The sequence below is a fragment of the Plectropomus leopardus genome, chromosome 24 (assembly GCF_008729295.1).
Source record: "Plectropomus leopardus isolate mb chromosome 24, YSFRI_Pleo_2.0, whole genome shotgun sequence".
Taxonomy (NCBI): Eukaryota; Metazoa; Chordata; class Actinopteri; order Perciformes; family Serranidae; genus Plectropomus; species Plectropomus leopardus.
Genome location: NC_056486.1, coordinates 3572737 through 3592289, shown reverse-complemented (window position 1 = coordinate 3592289; position 19553 = coordinate 3572737).

Sequence of the window (19553 nt, the reverse complement as noted above, 5' to 3'; positions counted from 1 at the left end):
GATGTTTATGCCAAATTTGACAAAATTCCCTCGAGGGATTCTTGATATGGCATTCACAAGAATCGGACATACTTACAGATGGACAAACTGAAAACACAATACCCCCAGCAACATAAAATTTAGGCAATTAACAAAGGGCAAAATTTGTTTAACATTTACTGTGAGCAAACCTCGAGAGTAACAAACGTTATAATATTATAGGACAGGTGAGGACAACTCTTGACAGTGACAATTTTATCCTTAACTTAGCATTTGCAGGGTAATAAAGACAGAGCACGCTTTTAACTTTGCATAGAGGTTTGTTTCTCTTTTGCAACAAATGCGTGGAAACTCACGTTTGTGCTTTCTAACATGAAGAAGCCTCTTTTGTGAGGAGAATTACGGATGCTTCTATATATCGCTCCACACGACTCAGACTTAAACATGTCCAGAAAAATCTTTTGATACTGACAGATACAAACAATCCCAAGTACCTGGCTCACGCTACTTGACATCTTCCCTATCAACACTTTATCTCTCGTTCCACCTCACGACTACTTGGGATTTCTGGGGTCAAAGCCGAGCTAATTAGCCTCTCCCCCCTCCTCCTGCTCTCTCCTTCCTTTCCTGTCCTTCTCCCCTGCGTCCACTCCTCTTTGCTGTTTTGAGCACTTGCACACCTCTCTCCTGCACTTCCTCTCCTTCTTCCCTTCGGGGAGGACGACCCATCACCATTCTAGACGCGTAACCAGCCCCAGCCACAAGTGACAGCATCACATTCACACACAGAAAGCCATGATCCACCCGTGCACACACACACAGACACACACGACTCTCCATCCGTCACATTTACATTTCAAACTGCCTGCGCTTCCACCAACACATCCATTATTTACCAGCCTCTGGCCAAAGAGGAGAGCACTGTATCCACACTCCCCAGGTAGTGTGTGTTCGTGTGTGTGTGTCTCTGTGTGTGTCACTGCTGCACTTCCTCTTTTGCTGCTTCCCTCAGCAGCCTGCAATTATATTTTCGAAACTTCATAAACTAAATTTTCCTTCCTTTTCTCATTTCGCTACCTTTTGCCGTCCATCTCAATCTTTTAAAAGTAAATTACGGGCTGTTTGGAACCGACAGCCGTGTCAAAAATACTGTATGTCTCCAACAGGAATGAAAACTCTCAGTAGATTTTTGTTTTTGAAGAGTTGTGGATAAAAAAACCCAACAATAAAGCTGTCTTTTTTCATTGATGAACAGGAGTCATTTGCAACTTTTTGAGCCACTTCTGCTTCAGATTTTTGGTGTTTTTGTCTGTTTTTGTGGATGTGGAGCTGTCTCGGTACATGTCATTAAAAAAAAGAAAAGTGTTTTTCTCTGCTTGACGCACAGATATGCCCATCTTTACATGTGTGATTCTCAGTGCGAGGGGTCTGCATGTATGTCCTCGCGCATTCACGCCTGATTCATGCTTCACACCCTGACCGCTGCCTTTAAAGTGTGCAACCGACATGTGCACACCGTTTGTTCGAAATGTGCGTGATTCACACTCTTCACTATGTCGAAAGCCGCGGCGGCGGGAAGACAGAAGAAGCGGCACATTCTGTCCATCTTGCACACGCCGCCTCCTTGCTGTTTTTCTAGCCTCGCTGCACCTCCTGATGCCTCCTCACACCTCCTCCATATGAGGTGAGAGCTCAGAACGAGATGTTGACTCTGGTTTGTAAATTGTTCGTAGCACACTACTTATATATCTGTTTCTTTGTCTTTTTATTTAAAAAAATACTTATTTCCTTCTGTTAGGTAACAAAGAACTGAATGAGCCAGTAAATGTTTGGTTAAGATGGTCCTTTTTTCTTTTGTTAACTAATCCGCAGCTGAAAATAGTGCCTAACAAATGCTATATTTACATCTGTTTGAGTAACATTTGCTAAAAACTACTGTGCCCAGCTTTTTTAAGAGATATTAAGAGGACATTTCACTCCAAAAAAAACCAAAAAACAGTAATATCTCTTTGTAGAAATTTCAAGATAATCCATGGACCTCATTGTGAACAGTTTCATACAGGATCTTTCTATACTGAAATACACCTGCCAACCATATCGCCTCACAGAAGGAAGTGTGCGTCTACTCATTTACAAGAAGAATGTAAACATTAATGGGCTGTAACTTTAGCTACCTCAGCAAGAAACTCTCATAAGATGGTACATATGATATCTCATGATTTAGCACCCTGTGAGTAACGTTATGTACTTCACTCAAAGTTGCGTACTTAATGTTACGTATGTAAAGTTTAGTGAAAAGAAACATGATACCTTAAGATACCCCAATGTTCACTTGGTTTCACACAGTTCTGGACACTGGTCTGCTGGGAGACATGGATGGACTCCTGAATGGGCCAACTGGACCGAGGCGAGGGCCCTCCTGGACTTTACCTGCAAACTACAGAGAGAGAGACTTAAAATGACCATGTAGAGACACAAAATACCCCCAAAACATGCAAAGAAACACAAAATAACTACAAAACAGACATAAGACCTCAATGAGACAAAAAATTACCCAGAAAACATGATGCAAGATTACCCCAGGAAGACATAAAATCATAATAGTGCAAAGCAACTATGGAAAAACAAAAAAAATGCATATCTAAGCCAAGAGGCCCATTAGTTTCTACATGAAACTGTTCACAACAAGGTCTGTGGATTATCTTGAATAACCTGATTTCTGGAAAGAGACATTGCTGTTAGGTTTTTCAAATGTATTTTTTTTGGCGCTTTGAGCACCACAAGCTAAGTGCGGTCTAGTTCCATTATATTGAAGAGAAGGCAGACATCTCCACGGCGGATACCTCCAACACTAGAAAACTCACAACAAAACTATTTAGACTGCTTAACAGCACTACAGGTAAGAGTGAACTGTCCCTTTAATATTTGTGATTTACATCTTTAGTAGCAATAAATGGAGACGGACAATGTTGCGTGTCAGACTAAAGCTTTTTTGATTTTGGTTTTGTCATGAAAATAAGAGAATAATAAACGCATTTTTGGTCTTAGTTTTTAAATAACCCAGAAGGGAGGTCAAGGCAACCAGCAACTTCAGAAAAGATGCATCAAGTGATCTCACCAGAGCTCAGTACAAATGTGTGATCACTCCTGTAATACATTTGATGTTTTATCAAAACAAATGACACTCCGCCCTGAATTGATGCCGATCCAAAAGCTCTCGCTATGGACCGGAGGTCTCTTCCTTCATCAGTGACACGCACCAAAGGATTGTGGGATTGCTGGCCAAGCGTCTTGGCATGGGCCCCTGTGGTTGGCTGCTGCCACGGCGATGAAGCGGTGTGATGTTCTCTCCAGCAGACCCCCGCGATCGCTGCGCCGGTAGACCACAACAACACACCTTGGCCGGCTTTCCTGGCTTCCATCCTGCTGAGCCTCGAACACCAAAACAGCTTCTCCTCCCTCCTTCCTCCTTTCCTTTCCCCTTCCTCCTCCTTCCCTCCTCCCCTCTTGTTTTTTACCTTACTTTCTCACCTAGCCAGATGAGCAGACACCGAAATAGCGAGCGGGGTATATTTATACATCTAAAACATCAGAGATGTCACAACATTGGTGATGCTAAGTGTTAGACATCTCACGTTGCCTTTAATACCGCCTCGGTCCTTACCGCCCGGACTGTGGACAGCAGTCTGTTCGTTCACACCTCTGCAGCATCATATAAGGTGTGAGAATTTCTGAGTGCAAACCACCAATGAGTTACTTTTGTCGGTAAACTTACCTGTTAACTTATAAGCACAAATTCAACCTCATGTACCCATCTTAAAATGGGATTCTTAAAGAAACAAGTACAGTAGTTATTTTAAACCATCATTTTTGTATCTTCAATCTTCAATACAAAACTAATTCAGCAACAGGCCAATAATTCTAAATCTGACACGACACCGGCCTGTTTTCATTCAAAAGCCACCTTTCCAGGTGGCAAAATACACCAATGGATGGCGACAGATTTAAACATTGCTGGTAACAACTTAATACAAGGAGCTGGAAAGTTCCTATTGGGCGAGGGTGGTGGATGAGTCCAAAAAACCCGGACTTTCACCCCGGAGCCTTCTGTTTGCTGACTGTATGAATGCAGAGCTGGACCATGGTGTTTTTTTCTAAACCTAACCACTTGTTTCTGTTTACATACCGGTGTTGGATGCCAAATACTTTTGTTGCAAAACCTAACAATGTGTTTTTGTTGACGCCCTGGCATTGGTTGCCACGTGCTTATGTGCTTTTGTTGACATCCCAACATGAGTTGCCACATGCTTTTGATGCCTAAACCAACCATGTGCTTTTGTGGACATGTGGGCATCAGTTGTGTGTTCAGCTGCAGGATGATATCTAGCAAGTAATATGTAGACGTAAAAGTGCATGCTCAAAGTGGTGATGTGTGACTTGTTATGAGTGTGTATTGAACGCACCTTGCTGCTCTCTGAGCAGAGTCAGCAGAGACAGTAGTTTCGCCATGCTCCCTTTTTACAGAACAAATTACCACTGAAAGTAAAATCGTTTCCAGGCGAGTGGAAACACATGGAGTCGATTCTGATATATTTTGTCTTCTGTGGAGACAGAAAGACTCCTAATCTCTTGCAACATGTGTGGGCCATACACTTGTTCTGCCTCAGTTTGGGACATTATCTTGGCATGGCTACGGTCATAGGTTTGCTCGGCACCTGTGTGTCCAAATATTCAAATTAAAAACCTGCGGTCATCTTTAAATGCACACAGCTGTTGTGTGAAAATGTAAAAGGAAAAACAAACGTGCATACGTTCAGGTTGCATGTGCGTGTGTATGTACAATTACACCACACGGACATCTGTGCGACCCCGAGGACAACAAGGTGGCCCAGTTATCTTCACTTAAGTCTGATTTGCAACAATGCCTGACTTGTGGCATACATGCTTGGTTCAAAGATGACTGCCAGCTAAATAATAAGCACAACACCTGTTACCTGTTTGCACGCACGCCAGATCCAAGGTCGTATTCTCTTCATTAAGTCCTTGTGTAAACTAGTGTTCACTCTTTACCAATATGCAGGATTTGATGGAGCTGAACAGTCCACCGTGGGCTTTGTCTTTGATATCAGATCGCTCTATGTGAGTCAGAAAGGTTGGATTCTGTGAAAGCATGAACATTTGGCTTTCAAAGTTTTTGTGTTTTTTTAGAAAAGATTTGCAGCATGGAAAAATGAGCCTAGTTGGTGGTGAGTAATCAGCTTGCCCTTGCATCATGATATCTTCTTTACCTAAAATATATTGTGCACTCTGTGAATGAAACCAGAAACCTCATAGCATTCGTGTTTCTTCATAGTGTTTTTCTACTTGCTGTGTGTATCACAGAGGTTTTTCCACAATCTTTTAACCTTCTGCATTTCAGAAAAAAGTAGCTTAAGTTACAGCAAACTCAATAGAGAAGCTTGTGCCAGCTGAGGCAACTCAACCGATCAGACCTTGTGGAAGATTTTGAGAATTTCTCAAAGTTACTCATGCTGGATGCAGCCATAGGTTTCTTTGCTCATGCTACACTTTTAGAACTAAAGGTGTTAACTAGAACCATAGAGGGTTCTTCAGTTTGTCCCCATTCGACAAACCTTTTGGGTTCCTGGTAGATTCCTTTATGAAGGTTTCTGGGACCCCTTGTCGGTAGGAGCTGGCTCCTTTTGGCGTGATGAAGCAGGCGTTACAAGAGGTGTTACTGCATTGCATAACTCTACAAAAGTTGATGGCTGGTGCAATAGAAATAAACCTACTAATGTTTTTAGCATGCATCGCCATGCTATGTTGTCGCGAGACGAGAAGTTGCATAGCATCACTCAGTAAACGCAGTAATCTCACAATTATGTTTTATCTACATTTTCTACAGTTATCACTTACATTTTGTGCAAATATGTAATGGAAACCACCTACTGGCATATCCTTGATAACAACAGTTGCACTCAAAACTGGTGGAAACGCAGCTGATTTGCCAAATAGCCACCAAAGTTCCAAGAGTCCTGAAAGGAACTCAAGAACCAGTCCTAAACTGGTGAAAATGGGGTATAAGAGTGGTCTACCTAGAATCCTATAAAGGGTTATACCTAGAAACATCTTATCTCCCTCATCTCAAAATTTGAACTGTTCGGAGCATTTTGACCCAAAATTAATTGGTTCAAAGCCTAAAAAGTTGGTTGCAGGTGCATGGTGCTATCAGGTTGGGAACTAAAACGTGATTCCAAATTACAAGAGAATGCAAAATGCCAGCACCAGGCAAGTGCAAAAAAATAAAAAAGTAAATATACTAACTATGGCAGAATGCAAGTAAAATGAACTGATTCAGATACATTTACATTTAAAAAACAAACATTTGAGTGTCTGAGTGTTCAACAATCCTTGACGATCTCTTTCTTCCAAACAGTGTTCTTTGGATAAAAGGGGGATTGAAGGGAAACCGTAGTCTTACAGAGAACCCTTGAAGATCCCTCTCTTCAAAAAAGGGGTTCTTCCAAATCACATAGTTCTGGGTAGAACCTCAGTCCTTCAGGAAGAACCCTTTTGGAACATTTTTTTCTTAGCGTGTCTGAACACCAGAGAGGCTAAATTATGCCAGAGAATAAGTTATTCAACTTCTGCTGCCACTGAAACCTCTCACCTGGCAGGATGACATTGTCTTCTGAGTTCATGTGACTTTTTACAAGTCCTGGATCACTTGTAAATTGAGAAGTGTGAACTCAAACAAGCCAAACATCAGACAAAAGTAAACTTCAGACCAAAAGTCTGCAGGTGTGATCACACCTTTTACTCCCATTCAAATGTAATCCCATTTCCTAAAACCTGCAGCTCGTGATGAGAATCCGCCGCGCGTCTCCAATTCACAGAGCTTTTGTCACATTAGTCAACAAGGCCCGCGACTACAGGCTGTTTACAAAGCGGCGCCTCTCTCCTCTCTGTCACGTAGCGCCGCGACTGGAGGGGGGTGGGGGGTGGGGGGACCGCAATCAAAGCTCACCGAACACACGTCATCCTTTGAGGGGGTCTTTGAAATCTGGCCCTCATCCGCACACGGGAGCGCATCACGCCGCATTAGACAGTTTGTGGAATAAATATTTGACGGCCGGCAATATCACAAGACGCAGAGAAACCTCCTAGCACGCAGCTGTTCACCCCCCCTCCCCAATCATCGCCCCCCTCTCTCCTGCTCTCCCCTCCCATCCTTTATCCTCCCCTCCGCCCTGCCTGCCTGGCTCCTGCAGACAGAGAGCTGGTTTAAAGCTCAATTGTGCATTTTGCAGATAAAGTAGCAAAACTACTAGAGGCGGTGTTGTGAGCGCTCGTTGCCAGGGCAACACTGGTAGGGAGACCTGGTTCTCCATTACTACTTAATTTAGGCGCTCTAATTGCATTCCACACAATCTGTGGCCACAATGTTATGCAGAGGAAGAGGGAGAAGAAGTCGGGGCGGGGAATTGGGGGAGAGGTCTTCGGTAAACCCCTGCCTAGGAGCAAAAATAAAATGCCTCACAAACCGAACGCGGGGCAAATGGCTCCGGAATTCTCTTTATTGCTGTTTGTGGCGATAAACGTTGCGCTCAAAGATGAACCAAAACATTAAATTTCAATTTCGCACCGGTCTCGAGAGCGCATTATCATGTTTAATTTTAGGACAGAGGCCGAGTCGTTGGCAATGTCATCAAGAAGTTAAATATATTGTGAATGAAAGAGCGCCAATATTTGTTTGGGAAAGCTTGTGTGTGTGAGAGAGAGTGAGGAAAGTCAGATAAGTAAAATTGAAAGTAAAATTGAAGTAAAATTGCTCTAATTGTTCAAGCTTCCCTTCAAAAGAGTCCACACACACGCACACACACACACACGCACGCACAACACACAAACCTCACTGTGCCTTTGAACCTCCACAGGCCGTGGCCCGGAGAGAAAGCCGGCCCACGATGCTTTTCTTCGGCCGGGGGTTTGAAATGATTGGTAACTGTTGAGCCAGTGTTTTCAGGTCCCTGACCCCCAGTGCTGAAGTGCCACAGACACTAGATACAACATAGCCCCAATTATCCTGCACTCTCCCCAGCCACTTCACCAGCCCAGTGGACTCCCAGCCTCAAATACACTGCAAAAAAAAAAAGAAAAAAAATCACTCCTAACGGTTGATTTTTGGGCTCAAAGTATTAATTTCATTAAAACATCAGACAGAAATTCAAGCTTTTATGTTTCTAAACACCTTATCATCTTAAAATAAAAAAGAAACCACTAGTGCAGCAGAAGTTACACATTTTTTAATTGCTAAAAATGAGGAAAATTTCTTGTAGACTGAAAAAAATAAGCTTTGCAGAGAGCAGTCGAACAGACAAACAGTGTCTGATTAACTGAGTTTTCATTGGATACTGTTAACTGCCCATCTAAGACTAAAACCCAAAGTTAATCCCACTGCAAGTACATCTTGTTTTTGGACGTGATAAAATAAAGCAGCGGCCCCCGAGGCGCAAAAATGAAGCCAATGCAAAAAACTAAGAAAATGCAGCTCCCCTAATGGCCACTAGGGGCCGGCTACAAAAGTTAGATATCCACATAGATGATGAAATGATCAACCTTACTGCAAGAATAAACATGTTGCAGTCTGGTACAAAAAACGTTTTGGTCTCTACAGCTAATTTCATGACAAGTATCATATTCAGTGCACAACAATAACAGTACAAAACACCTGATAAACTCCCGTCAACAGTCATCGTAAATGCACCATTCTAACCGAGGTTTAGCTCCAACCTCTCGTCCAAACATGGATACTTCTGGCCAAAAAAGTCCAAGAAGGCAGAATGCCAAACTTCAAAACAAACAAAAAAAAAACAAACCCAAAACAAACCAGTGGGTGAAGTCATGGTAGCTATATCCATTATTATTTATACAGTCTATGGATGAAATCAAACGTGTCTGTCATAGATCACGTCCAACAGGAAATACAACGGAGAAGATGTACTGCTCTGGTATTTATTGCAAAATCACCTCAGTAATCAATGCTTAAGGCCTTTGTTTGTATTTTTCATCTTCTTTCATCTTTTTAATCCATCACGTGTTCGAAATTTGCATGCAGAAACCTCCCGCACTGAGTTTGTGTTTCATTATTCTATTTGCTGCAAAAATTTGCAATACGAGACAAGAAGGTGTCATCAAGCAGTAAGTAAGATCTTATGGTCCTCTCTTCTTGAAGGCAGCAAAAGAAAGTTTTGGGGTCATGCAATCGCAGGAAGGGAACCTGAAATTTACAGATTTTCACCTGCCAAAAAAGTTTCTGTTTTGGACTTGGTGTCCTAAGGTCTTAAGGAATTTGTGGATTTATTTATTTTTTTCTGTTCATGTCCTAAGAGTTTTTGGCGGTTGAAATGGCAGTCTGTGAATTATGTGTGCGTATGATGGGATGTCTGTGTTTGATAGTGATTTTTGGTGGCTGTGTGGAGGAGGTGGCTGGCAGCTCTGACCCCTGCCACTCTGTCCGACCTGTCCTTTGTCTCATCTTACCCTGGTCCCCTCGCCCCCCACCCCCCTGTCCCCTCACCCCTACCAACAAAAGGACCTCTTGGATGCGGAGGAGGAGGTGAGGGGGGGCACCTCTTTTATGACTTCTTTGCCATTTTTTTTCTCCCCCTCCCCACATTCGGTTTTCAGACCCATTCGTTCCTGCCTCGTCCTTGGGAGTCGGGGGCCACCATTTATATCGTTGCCTGGGAATTAAGGCCCTGTGGCCCCCTTTGTTGCGAGGTGGGCTGGGGCAGCGGTGGCTGGGGCAGGGGGCGAGGGGCAAGGGAGGGCTGCCCTTTGTTCAAGCCAGCAGAGTGGGCTTCAGTTCCCACAGACCTGGGGGCCGACGGGGGGGCCCGGGCCCCCGCAGCATGACAGTGATGAGGTAATGTTTACAGAACCACGGGCCCTCACACATGCAGTGTTCATGCAAGCATGGGGGTAGCATTCACACGCAGACAAACATGGACACAAACAGGTGTGAAAGGTTGAGAAACACACACGCCGAGGTTTGAGGACAAAACCTAACTAAGATTAAAAATAAAACAATAACAAAACTAAATGTAACCATAAAGAAGAAAAAAAAACAAAATTCATGGACAGTTTTCACTCTCTGGAGGATACCACAATCATCCAACTTTGGTGACTTTCCAAATTTTAAATAATATAAACATGTAGTCTTTTAACTTAAGAAGCTGAGCCAATGAACATAGACATACGTATACACTAATTTCTAAAAAGTTTACATTTTGAATATGCGTGGTCTGGTCTTGACTTTGATTCTACTGCTGCCTCAATCAGTAGTTTTGTTTGTCCTTTTTTGCGACTTTGATGAATCTGATTTAACTCTTAATACACCAAAGTCACACAAAAAACAAATAAACTTACTGATTGTGGCAGCAGTCAACCAGCAGCTCCTGTGGTCGGTGGGGTAAAATTACTGGTTTTGTCAATGGAGTTTGGCTCTGAGGAGAGTGTTCAGTGTCCAGTCAGGAGGAGCTGTTTGTTTGCATTTGACTGAATAAATGAGAATTTGATTTTATTGCATGAGTTGTGTGAGAGTTTACAGACAGATGTTTTGATACAGTTTTGCTGCTGTTAAACTTAGACCCCTATGACTTCAATTCATGTACAATTTTCCTTGTTTTTTTGTATGCTTTGTTCACCGGAGGCATGTGAGAAAAACATTTTTTTTTTCACAAATTCAATGTAACACGGGCTGAGTAGCTGATTTACAAATGGTCATTTGGGGGGTGAAATATTCCTTTAATTCTTTTAAGCTCTCTTTTCATCTTTCACACAACTACTTAGACATCCTGGGAGAGCCAATTGAAAGACAGGAGGTCAAAAATCAGGACGGAGAGACACATACACATAAAAAAAACACCACACACAGATCTTCATTGCTTGGACTTCCCGTCTTCTCATGTGTTCGAAGGCAGAAGACCGAGTCTCGTCTCTTAGTTCTTATAGAGAGAAGGACCTGCTTATTATCTGTGCCCTACCATCCCACACACACACACGCACACACATTACTCGTCTCTACGCCACCCTCCTCCTCCTACCTCCCCAAATATTTAGAAGCTGTTGAGCTGTTGATGCCCGCAGCTCTGACAAGCTGGAGTTCATTCAGAGTTGCAGCAATAGCTACTGTACTCGACTGTGTGTGTGAGAAGATGGGAGGCGAAGAGATGCACACACACACATCCATATGACGGCGACAAACCCAGCGAACAGAGCAAAACATACCGCCGCCTACACACACACACACACACACACACACACACAGACAAACACACACACATATCAGTAGCTTTAGTCGTCTAATAACAGCTACTGTAAAGAGCATTCTCGCTTTTTCTTTTTGTTTTTTTAAAGAAACCTTTCCTCTCACGCACAAAAAAAGTTCACAATACAATAAGTGGAAGTGCTGCAGAAATAGTGTTGTCAGTAATTGCTGTGTTGGCGTTATGGGATGGAGATGATTTTATCCTCATCAACATCACAGAAAAGTTTAGGATTTTTGTTAGTTTACAATTAAAGCTAATATTGACATTCAGGATATTGAACCTCGATACTTTATCCTTCTTCTCTCCTTCTTGCATCATCTTTTTTTCTTCGGACAGATCTCTTACTCTCTCCCCTTCACCTCTGGACTCGCAGGTGTAGCGATTTTTCCAGCTGTCACAAGGTGAAATTGTAAAAGATCAATTTACACGTGCTGGACTGCAAAGAGAGTTATTGACATGACCCCTCGGCCCACACCCGTCTCTCTCCTCCTCCTCCGTCCTTTCTCTCTCACTCTGCTTTGGATCAGCTCTTTTTTGTTGAAACAGTGACTGTGTGCAGCCGATGGGCCTCTCCCAGTAATTACTGCAGGCAAACAGCTTGCAAAGGTAAATTAACAAGTGAAGCTAATGCTGGTTTCCAGCACACCACCTGTTGTGTATGAGCCCAGTAAAAAAAGCCTAAAGACCTCTTTCTCTCAAAAATGCCTTTCCTTTGTTAAAATGAATAACTGTATCTGTGCAAAGTTTGTCACCAGAGAGGTGTTTTCATTTTCCTAAAGGGGGTGATTAAGATTCAAGATGGTGTCAAGTTGTGACGCCACCAGTAATGCTGTTATATAAGGAATGCGAGAGCGCTTATGGAGCAGGCAGGAGGGGTGGCGGACGGGTCCCAGTCTGGCAGTCTGGTGTTCACTTCCCGTTTGAATGTGATGTTTTGTTTCCTACACCTTACTATGTGCCTCCTCCCCTAATCCGAACCCTCTGCGCCACTGTGTGTTGACGGCTCGGCGTTGGTTTCCATGTGCTTTTGTTGTCTCAAAATAACCACGTGCACCATTATCCCATCATGTGCTTGTGTTGACACCATGGTAGCGGCATCCCATAATGTAAAGAGAGGACACAGAAGGATACTCAAAACGTAACATGTAGACATGAAAGTCCACTGCATAGCGTCAATATGTGACGACTTGGGATGAGAACGTGTTAAATAACTGGCCAATAGCATACTTACAGGCAGTCAAGTTTTAGGGAGCCAACAAGCCAACAGACAAATAAGAGATGCTAACTACAGTAACCGGCTGTGATACAAAGTGTTTGAGAAAGCAGAAAGTGAAACCTGCCACAATGATGGGGTAGAGACCAGATCCAAACTTTTACAATGAGAGAGCAAAAGTCATTTTGTTTTGTACTTTTTTGTGGGGAAACCATGTTAAAACACATTAAAATGTGTCTGCACTGGGACTTTAAGGTTTGTATGCAACTGATTGCAAATTAATTTAAAATCAGAATGACCCTGCTTGCTAAATGTTGCATGTTTTAAAAGTCTATTCTGCTGTTGTTGCTTGGTGACTGAGAGCCACTGTCCTACAAGTGCGGATTGTCTTCAGCCCCTCGTGTGGTAAGATGCTTGATAGCAGCTTCCACAATGGCTGCTATTGTCGAGTCTAATCCATAACACTGATATGATGCTAATGAAGGGATGTGGTATCATTATCCACGGCCTGGCTCGTGTTTTTTGCACTTTGAGAGGATTTGTGGGAGAATCCAGGGATCGGGGTTAATCTTGTTTCAGTTTCAGGTCAACTTTGACACAGTGCTGCTGTTTAGTCGGACTGTTTGGTGTGTGAGCTTTGTCTCTCTGAGTGTGTGTGTGTGTGTGCAAGCGCTTAAGGGCAAATGTGGATGTTATTTGTATTTGGGAGTATTTTAATGTATTTTTTGTCAGGATCTCAGATCCTTTCCCCCCTCATCAAAGGCAGCATTACCAAACAAAACAGCAGAAAACTGTGTATTTGTATGAATATTAGATCGTAAAACTATGATATCTGGACTAAACTGACTAAATTTGGAAATGTTATTAATGTGAAACTAACAAAGCAGTGTTGTCAGGTCTTTTTATAAAACACCAACACAATAGGACAATGGCTTAACCCCTTCTTCCTCATTCTAATTTGGTCAGCAAGTAACCTAATTGTGCAGACACCGCCCTGTTACTCCTCTGAGTCTCAGCTGGTTAAACCTCTGTTCTGTCCCCTCCTGCCCTTCATCATCACCAAAACTGTTTTTTAGTACAGCTGAACCCACAAATAAATGCATTTGGATTTACATATTTGTCAGGTTTTTTTTTTTTAGTTAAACACCTGAACAAACATTGGCTGATTCACTGAGACATTGTCAAGTCTGTTTTTATGATGGCAAAATCAACTAAAATTTAGTAAGCGACAGACATTTTCTTGGTTTAAAATGATTAACTTTTTGGTGTGAAAAAAGGTCAACAAAGTCAGGCTCAAAGGCTCAAAATGAAGAGAAAAAAGATGTTTTTTCTAGGCTCAGCAACTCTAGGACTCTGCAAAGCATAAGCGGGCATAGATGGATGGATGATGAGTGCCTGCTCCAGATTTGACTCCTTGCCCCTTGATGTTTTGTCTCAGGAATCAGCATAGGTATGTAACACAACTGCACATTCATCCTGCATAAAATGAAACTAAATAACTGTCACAGTTGAGTCTAGTTTAGGAGTCACTTTTGCGTACAATGGAAAATGCCCCCAAATGCAAAACAGATACATTTGTTTTCATTTATTTCAGTGCAATTGTCAAAGACAGACACAATCCTCTAACTGGCGACTGAGGCAACTTTATACCCACTGGCAATTTTGGTAAACTATTTTCATTATAAAAAAACCCAAACATTTCAAACATTTGTGTATTACAGTGTTTAAACACTGAACAAATGTTTTGCTAAAAGGCAACATGTCACAGGCTATAAAACTGAGAAGTATCTCTTACGATATGAAATTAAACATACCAAGATACGCAGAATAAGTATGCAAGTGTAAGATATAGAGTGTAATTCTGCGCCAGGTGGTGGAATCGATCATAGGGTTGACACACAGAGACAGACAACCTTTCATGTTCACATTCACACCTAAGGTCAATTTCGGAGAAACCTGGAAAACCTGCCCCCCCCCCCCCCCTTTTTTTTTGACTTAGTGTGACAGACTTGCACGCCAATCTTTCTTGTGCAAAGCTTAGCATATGCTGCCATATGGTGCACCGCTAGAAGTTTTGGGGCATAACTTGAGCTTATGAACTTTGGTTCCACATCGCATGCATCAATCTAGATACCGTGAATTCTGGGTGCAATTCTGCATCCGTGACCCCCAGACCATGAATTTTCAGTATGAATACACTTACTGCTATCGCCCACCTATATAGTGCAATAGCACTCTTTGTCTGAGCATAAGAAGAACTGACTCTTCTGCAAAATTCAAGCCACCTGCATCCATGCAGGCTTTCAAAATAAATCTTAAATCTTGTCAGCAAATCAATATGGAAGAGAAAAAGGAGACGGGGTGCAAAATGACTCGGGAAGCGTATGCATAATATTATCAGGTCAAGTGTAGTCATGTCGAGTTTTTGGGTATGAAAGCATTTTTAAAAAAGTAGCTTTGTCACAGAAGACAAAAGGCAACACTGAAGATGAGAGATCACAAAAAGAGGGTATAATGATGACAAGGAAATGGGGTCAGATCTTAAGTGTATGTGTTGGCCTTTTCACGTTTCTAAAAATCACTACTAGATGTTAAAAAAACTACAGTACATGTGTATTTTTACGGCTTTTGCACTGCAGATCCCTGGATATGTCTATCTGTCCTGACATTAAATAGACATTTCTGCACCCAGACTTCAGTGCAGGTGGGTTTTCTTTACCTTCTACCTCCTCACACAGCTCTGGCAAAACACCATGTTGAAATCCTCCCGAGTCTCGGCCCCTTGCACCGCTCTGCTAATAAGCCTGACGCACTCGCAGTTACAAAAGGACAATTGCGGCAATTTCCTCTTTCCCTTAATCATCTCCCTTTTTTATGATAAGGATGGAACTAACTGCGGAGGTGAAGTTACATTCTAATAAAGTCAGACGGTTAATAATGTAATCTTAAATTACGGCGTAATTACCGCCTCTTAGTCACCGGGGGATGCTCTGTAATTCAATCACTGGCCCCTGCGATACTGTACAACAAAAAAAGGCGCGTTATCGGGGCTATTTTACCGTGGAAATGAATAGCTTTACCCAGCGCTGCTCCCGCGTGAGGTAATTAGACAGCAGAGTCTTCGGCTGCACAGTTATCAGTGAGGTATCCATCAGGGCTTTAGGGAGGTGTGTTTGCATTTGTTGCATGCATTTGTAGGCGTATATCTATATATGTTTACAGGCCTGTAGGTGCATTTCTGCATGATGCATAAGGTGCTTTCCATGTGTGGGAATTCATGTGTGATTTTGCCCAAAGCTGTGGCTTCATTCTAACTCTGCAAATCTCTCCCTGCAGACATCCTTAACCCTTTGAAACCTGGAGCAACATCACTTTTCTTGTGCTGCCTTCAGATGCCTTTCGCAAGTATTTAAACCTCTGAATCCTGAGCACATTGGTTACTTGGAAAGAAAGAAATGTAAAAAAAAGCTAGGGAAAATGTCTATGGAGAAAAAAAAGTTTGAAATTAGAAATTAAGTTTGAAATTTAATAAGTTTTCTAATTTCTTTCAAAAACATGGAAAGAAGGCAATGTCTAACAGAAGAAGAAACCCCCTGAAAATAAGAAATTATTAAAAAGTACCAGAAAATTACCTGACAGTTCATGTGTGATAAATATTAAAATCAATAATAAATTAATTTTAAAATATTAATATTAAATTATTTTTGAAAGAAATCCAGTCAATAAATTAGTTTAGAAAAGTACAAAAAAAACCCTGAAATTTGGAAAGTGAGTTAGTAAATAAATAAATGAATAAATAACCTAGGAAAGGTGCTTTTAAAATTCTTATAATTTGTAAGATAATTTTAAATAATAATTTACAAATTTTCCCCTAAACATTTCCCCAAGGCTTTTTAAAAATAATTTTCTAAATCTACCATCTTATGGAAAATATGGAAGATTTCTGAACAAATTGCTTATTGCCTTTTTTCCCCATGTTTTTGAAAAAAAAAAAAAAAAAAAGCCAATTTGCCCATGTTTTGCAGAGTTCACCCCCAAGCCTCCTCTGACTAGAAGTTCTCAACTCACTGGGAGCAAATGTGTGGGAATTGTTTTTCATTCGGCTGGGTCAGGGTTCGCGTAAAAAGCAGACACACATGCTGAAACGCCACAGGACCCCAAACCCAATTTGTCATTTATTTTCAAGAGGGTGATTTCTTTAGAGGCACTGCTCGCTTGATATTATGTGGCAGGGAAAATCTAATGCCCCTCAATAGGTTTTCCCCAGGAAAAGGGGAGAAATTAGATTTGCGAACTGGGAACTTCATTTGGGAGGACTCGGAGAAGCCTGCGAAGGGAGTGTAGAGGGAGGGGGGAGCAATGAAAATCTATACTGCAGTGCTGAATCAGCAGCGTCTCATGTCCCTCCTTCTATTCCTTCCCTTGTTCTTCAAACCCCTCCTCCCCTTTCTGCTCCTCATCAGCACAGCGGATTCCCTCGCCATCGCCTCTCTCGGTGTGTCTTCTTTTTTCTTAACACCGTCTCCGAGTCAAACAGGCTCAAAGTAAAGGGACCAAATAGGCTCCTACCGAAACTGCCGCAAACCCTAACCCTTTGACCCTAAGCCCACATGCAGGGACCACTGAAGAAGAGATAAAAATGGATGACAGGCCCCACCAGAGGGGCCAGGTGCAAGGGCACGCCAAGAAGAGAAAAAAGAGGCGGTGGAAGTGCTTCCAATTTGTTGGGGGTAGCAGTGAAGATGAGGTTTGGATGGAGTTTAGGTTCCAGGGGTCGCCGCCGCCCCTTTTACCCCAAACGGTCTCCTCGTACAACATGAAAACAAATAAATTTTCATGTCACGCTGTCAGAGAGTTGACAAGAATATACACACCTCAAACACATCCGTGCATGGGTAGTCACGGCGACAGAGGGTTCATGGGGAGAAATAGGCGACATGGCGGGAGGCATGATAAATCTGACACGGGCGCTCTCATTTTCTACGCTGACAGGAAACAGTCGCCCAGGTGTCAATTCCTGATCAGATGGATGGGGACGGCGAGGTGTGACTCGGGAGCAAACACAGACAGGTGGAGGGGTAATCATACGGGCTGCATCGGCGGATAGACGCACTGTAAACACACACAGCAGACGAGTCTCCGCAGCAATGTGAAATGAGCACGGACTCTGAGACGCAGATTATGAATGGTGGATGCGAATAATGTGAAGATTACATTCCTCCACCATGAGAAGATTATGTGACGACGGCGTGGATTGGACACGCCATTTTCACGTTTGTCACGTGGACAGATTTGATTGTGGCTATTAAGGAACTTAAGGTGACAGTTTGGCAACTTTAACAAATTGAGTATTGGAAATCAAGCGACTGCTACAACATACGCTTGTCCAAAAGTGGCCTCTGGGACTTCTTGACTGCACTTTTACTAGAAATATCATCTTGAAGTTGTATGCTGCCGCAAACCAGTCAAACTGCAGTACAGTTTAAATCCATGTCCATTAAAACATGGACGCTTCACACACATCTATAACCTGACAGCGCATAAGATCTACACAACCAGCACAGTTTCAAGGTGGACACCCAAGATTAGTGTCACTTATTCAGTGTCTTCCCTTCTGTTCCCGAGTTATGACGATGAACAACGGCCAGAAAAGTATTTTTGCAGAACATTATGATGTCATTGTAAAGCTGGCCTTTGACAGCTGATGTCTATTAGACATTTATGTGAAATTTAAAAGATTTGCACACAAATTCAACCTTCGACCACCAAGTTCTAATTAGTTCATCACTGAGGCCAAGACGACGTTTGTGCTAAAATTGAGGAAATGCCTTCATGGCCTTCTTGAGATATCATGTTCACAAAAACAAGGCGGACACAAGGTCACAGTGACCTTGACCTTTGACTACTAAAATCGAATCAGTTCATCATTGAGTCCAAATGAACATTTGTGCTAATATTGAGGAAATCCCCTCAGACATTCATTAGATATCACATTCACTAGAATTCTTGAGTTATGGCCATAAACATATTTTGTGCGGTCACAGTGACCTTTGAAGGTCGACCCCCAAATTGTATTCATGTCTTTCTGTAGTCCAAGTGGACGTTTGTGCCAAATGTGAGGTAATTTCCTCAAGGCTTTTGTGGGATATTGTGTTCACAAGAATGAGACAGATACAGGTCACAGCGGCCTTTAACCTTTGGCATCCAACTTCTAATCACTTCATTCTTAAGTCTAAGTAAAGATTTGTGCCGAACTTAAAAAAAAAACCCAAAACCCTCAAGGTGCTCTTGAGATATCATGTTCACAATACCATGACTTTGGATAAGCACCTCACACAACCCTACTTTAAAAAGGTCCAAACTATTGTTTTAAAGTGGAAAAACTCAACTCAGTATGCCTCTGCAGTAAGTAACTTCCACACGTACATTTTTAAGACACTATTTTTAAACCAAAACACTCATTCTTGTCATTTCACCCCCATCTTTTTGCACTTACGTCACATTCATTTCATCAACCATCAGTCAAAGTCCATTGTAAAAGGTATAAAATTCAAATATAATTAATAATGTGTTATAATGTCAATGCACACATTTTTTTCTCTTCACATAACCAACTCTGCATCATGCGATCACACACCTGTCTCCTCCTAAACACAGTAATCTTTCCAATCTCCCAACTTATCAAACTACATCTTTTTACTTTCATTTCCCAAACCTTTGTGAGGCCTGGCCGCCCTCCGGTACAGCATAATGATCCACTTTCTGTCCAAAAGGTTCCATCATGTTTCACTGGTTGATGTGGGGCAATTTAGCATGAAAGAAAAGTAGCAGTTCTCTGTAGTTTTCTGTGTCGAAGCTGACACAGCATTGCTCAAGGAAAGGACAAAAAGGGGAGACCATACTGAGCTGGAACATAAGAACGTTTGTTTAAAGGAAAGCTAAATTAAAGTCGAACTAAATATAGCGAACAAAACAAAAAAGAGACTGACACAAGCTTGTACAGTCTCGTCATCTGTCCAGGTGAGCTAAAT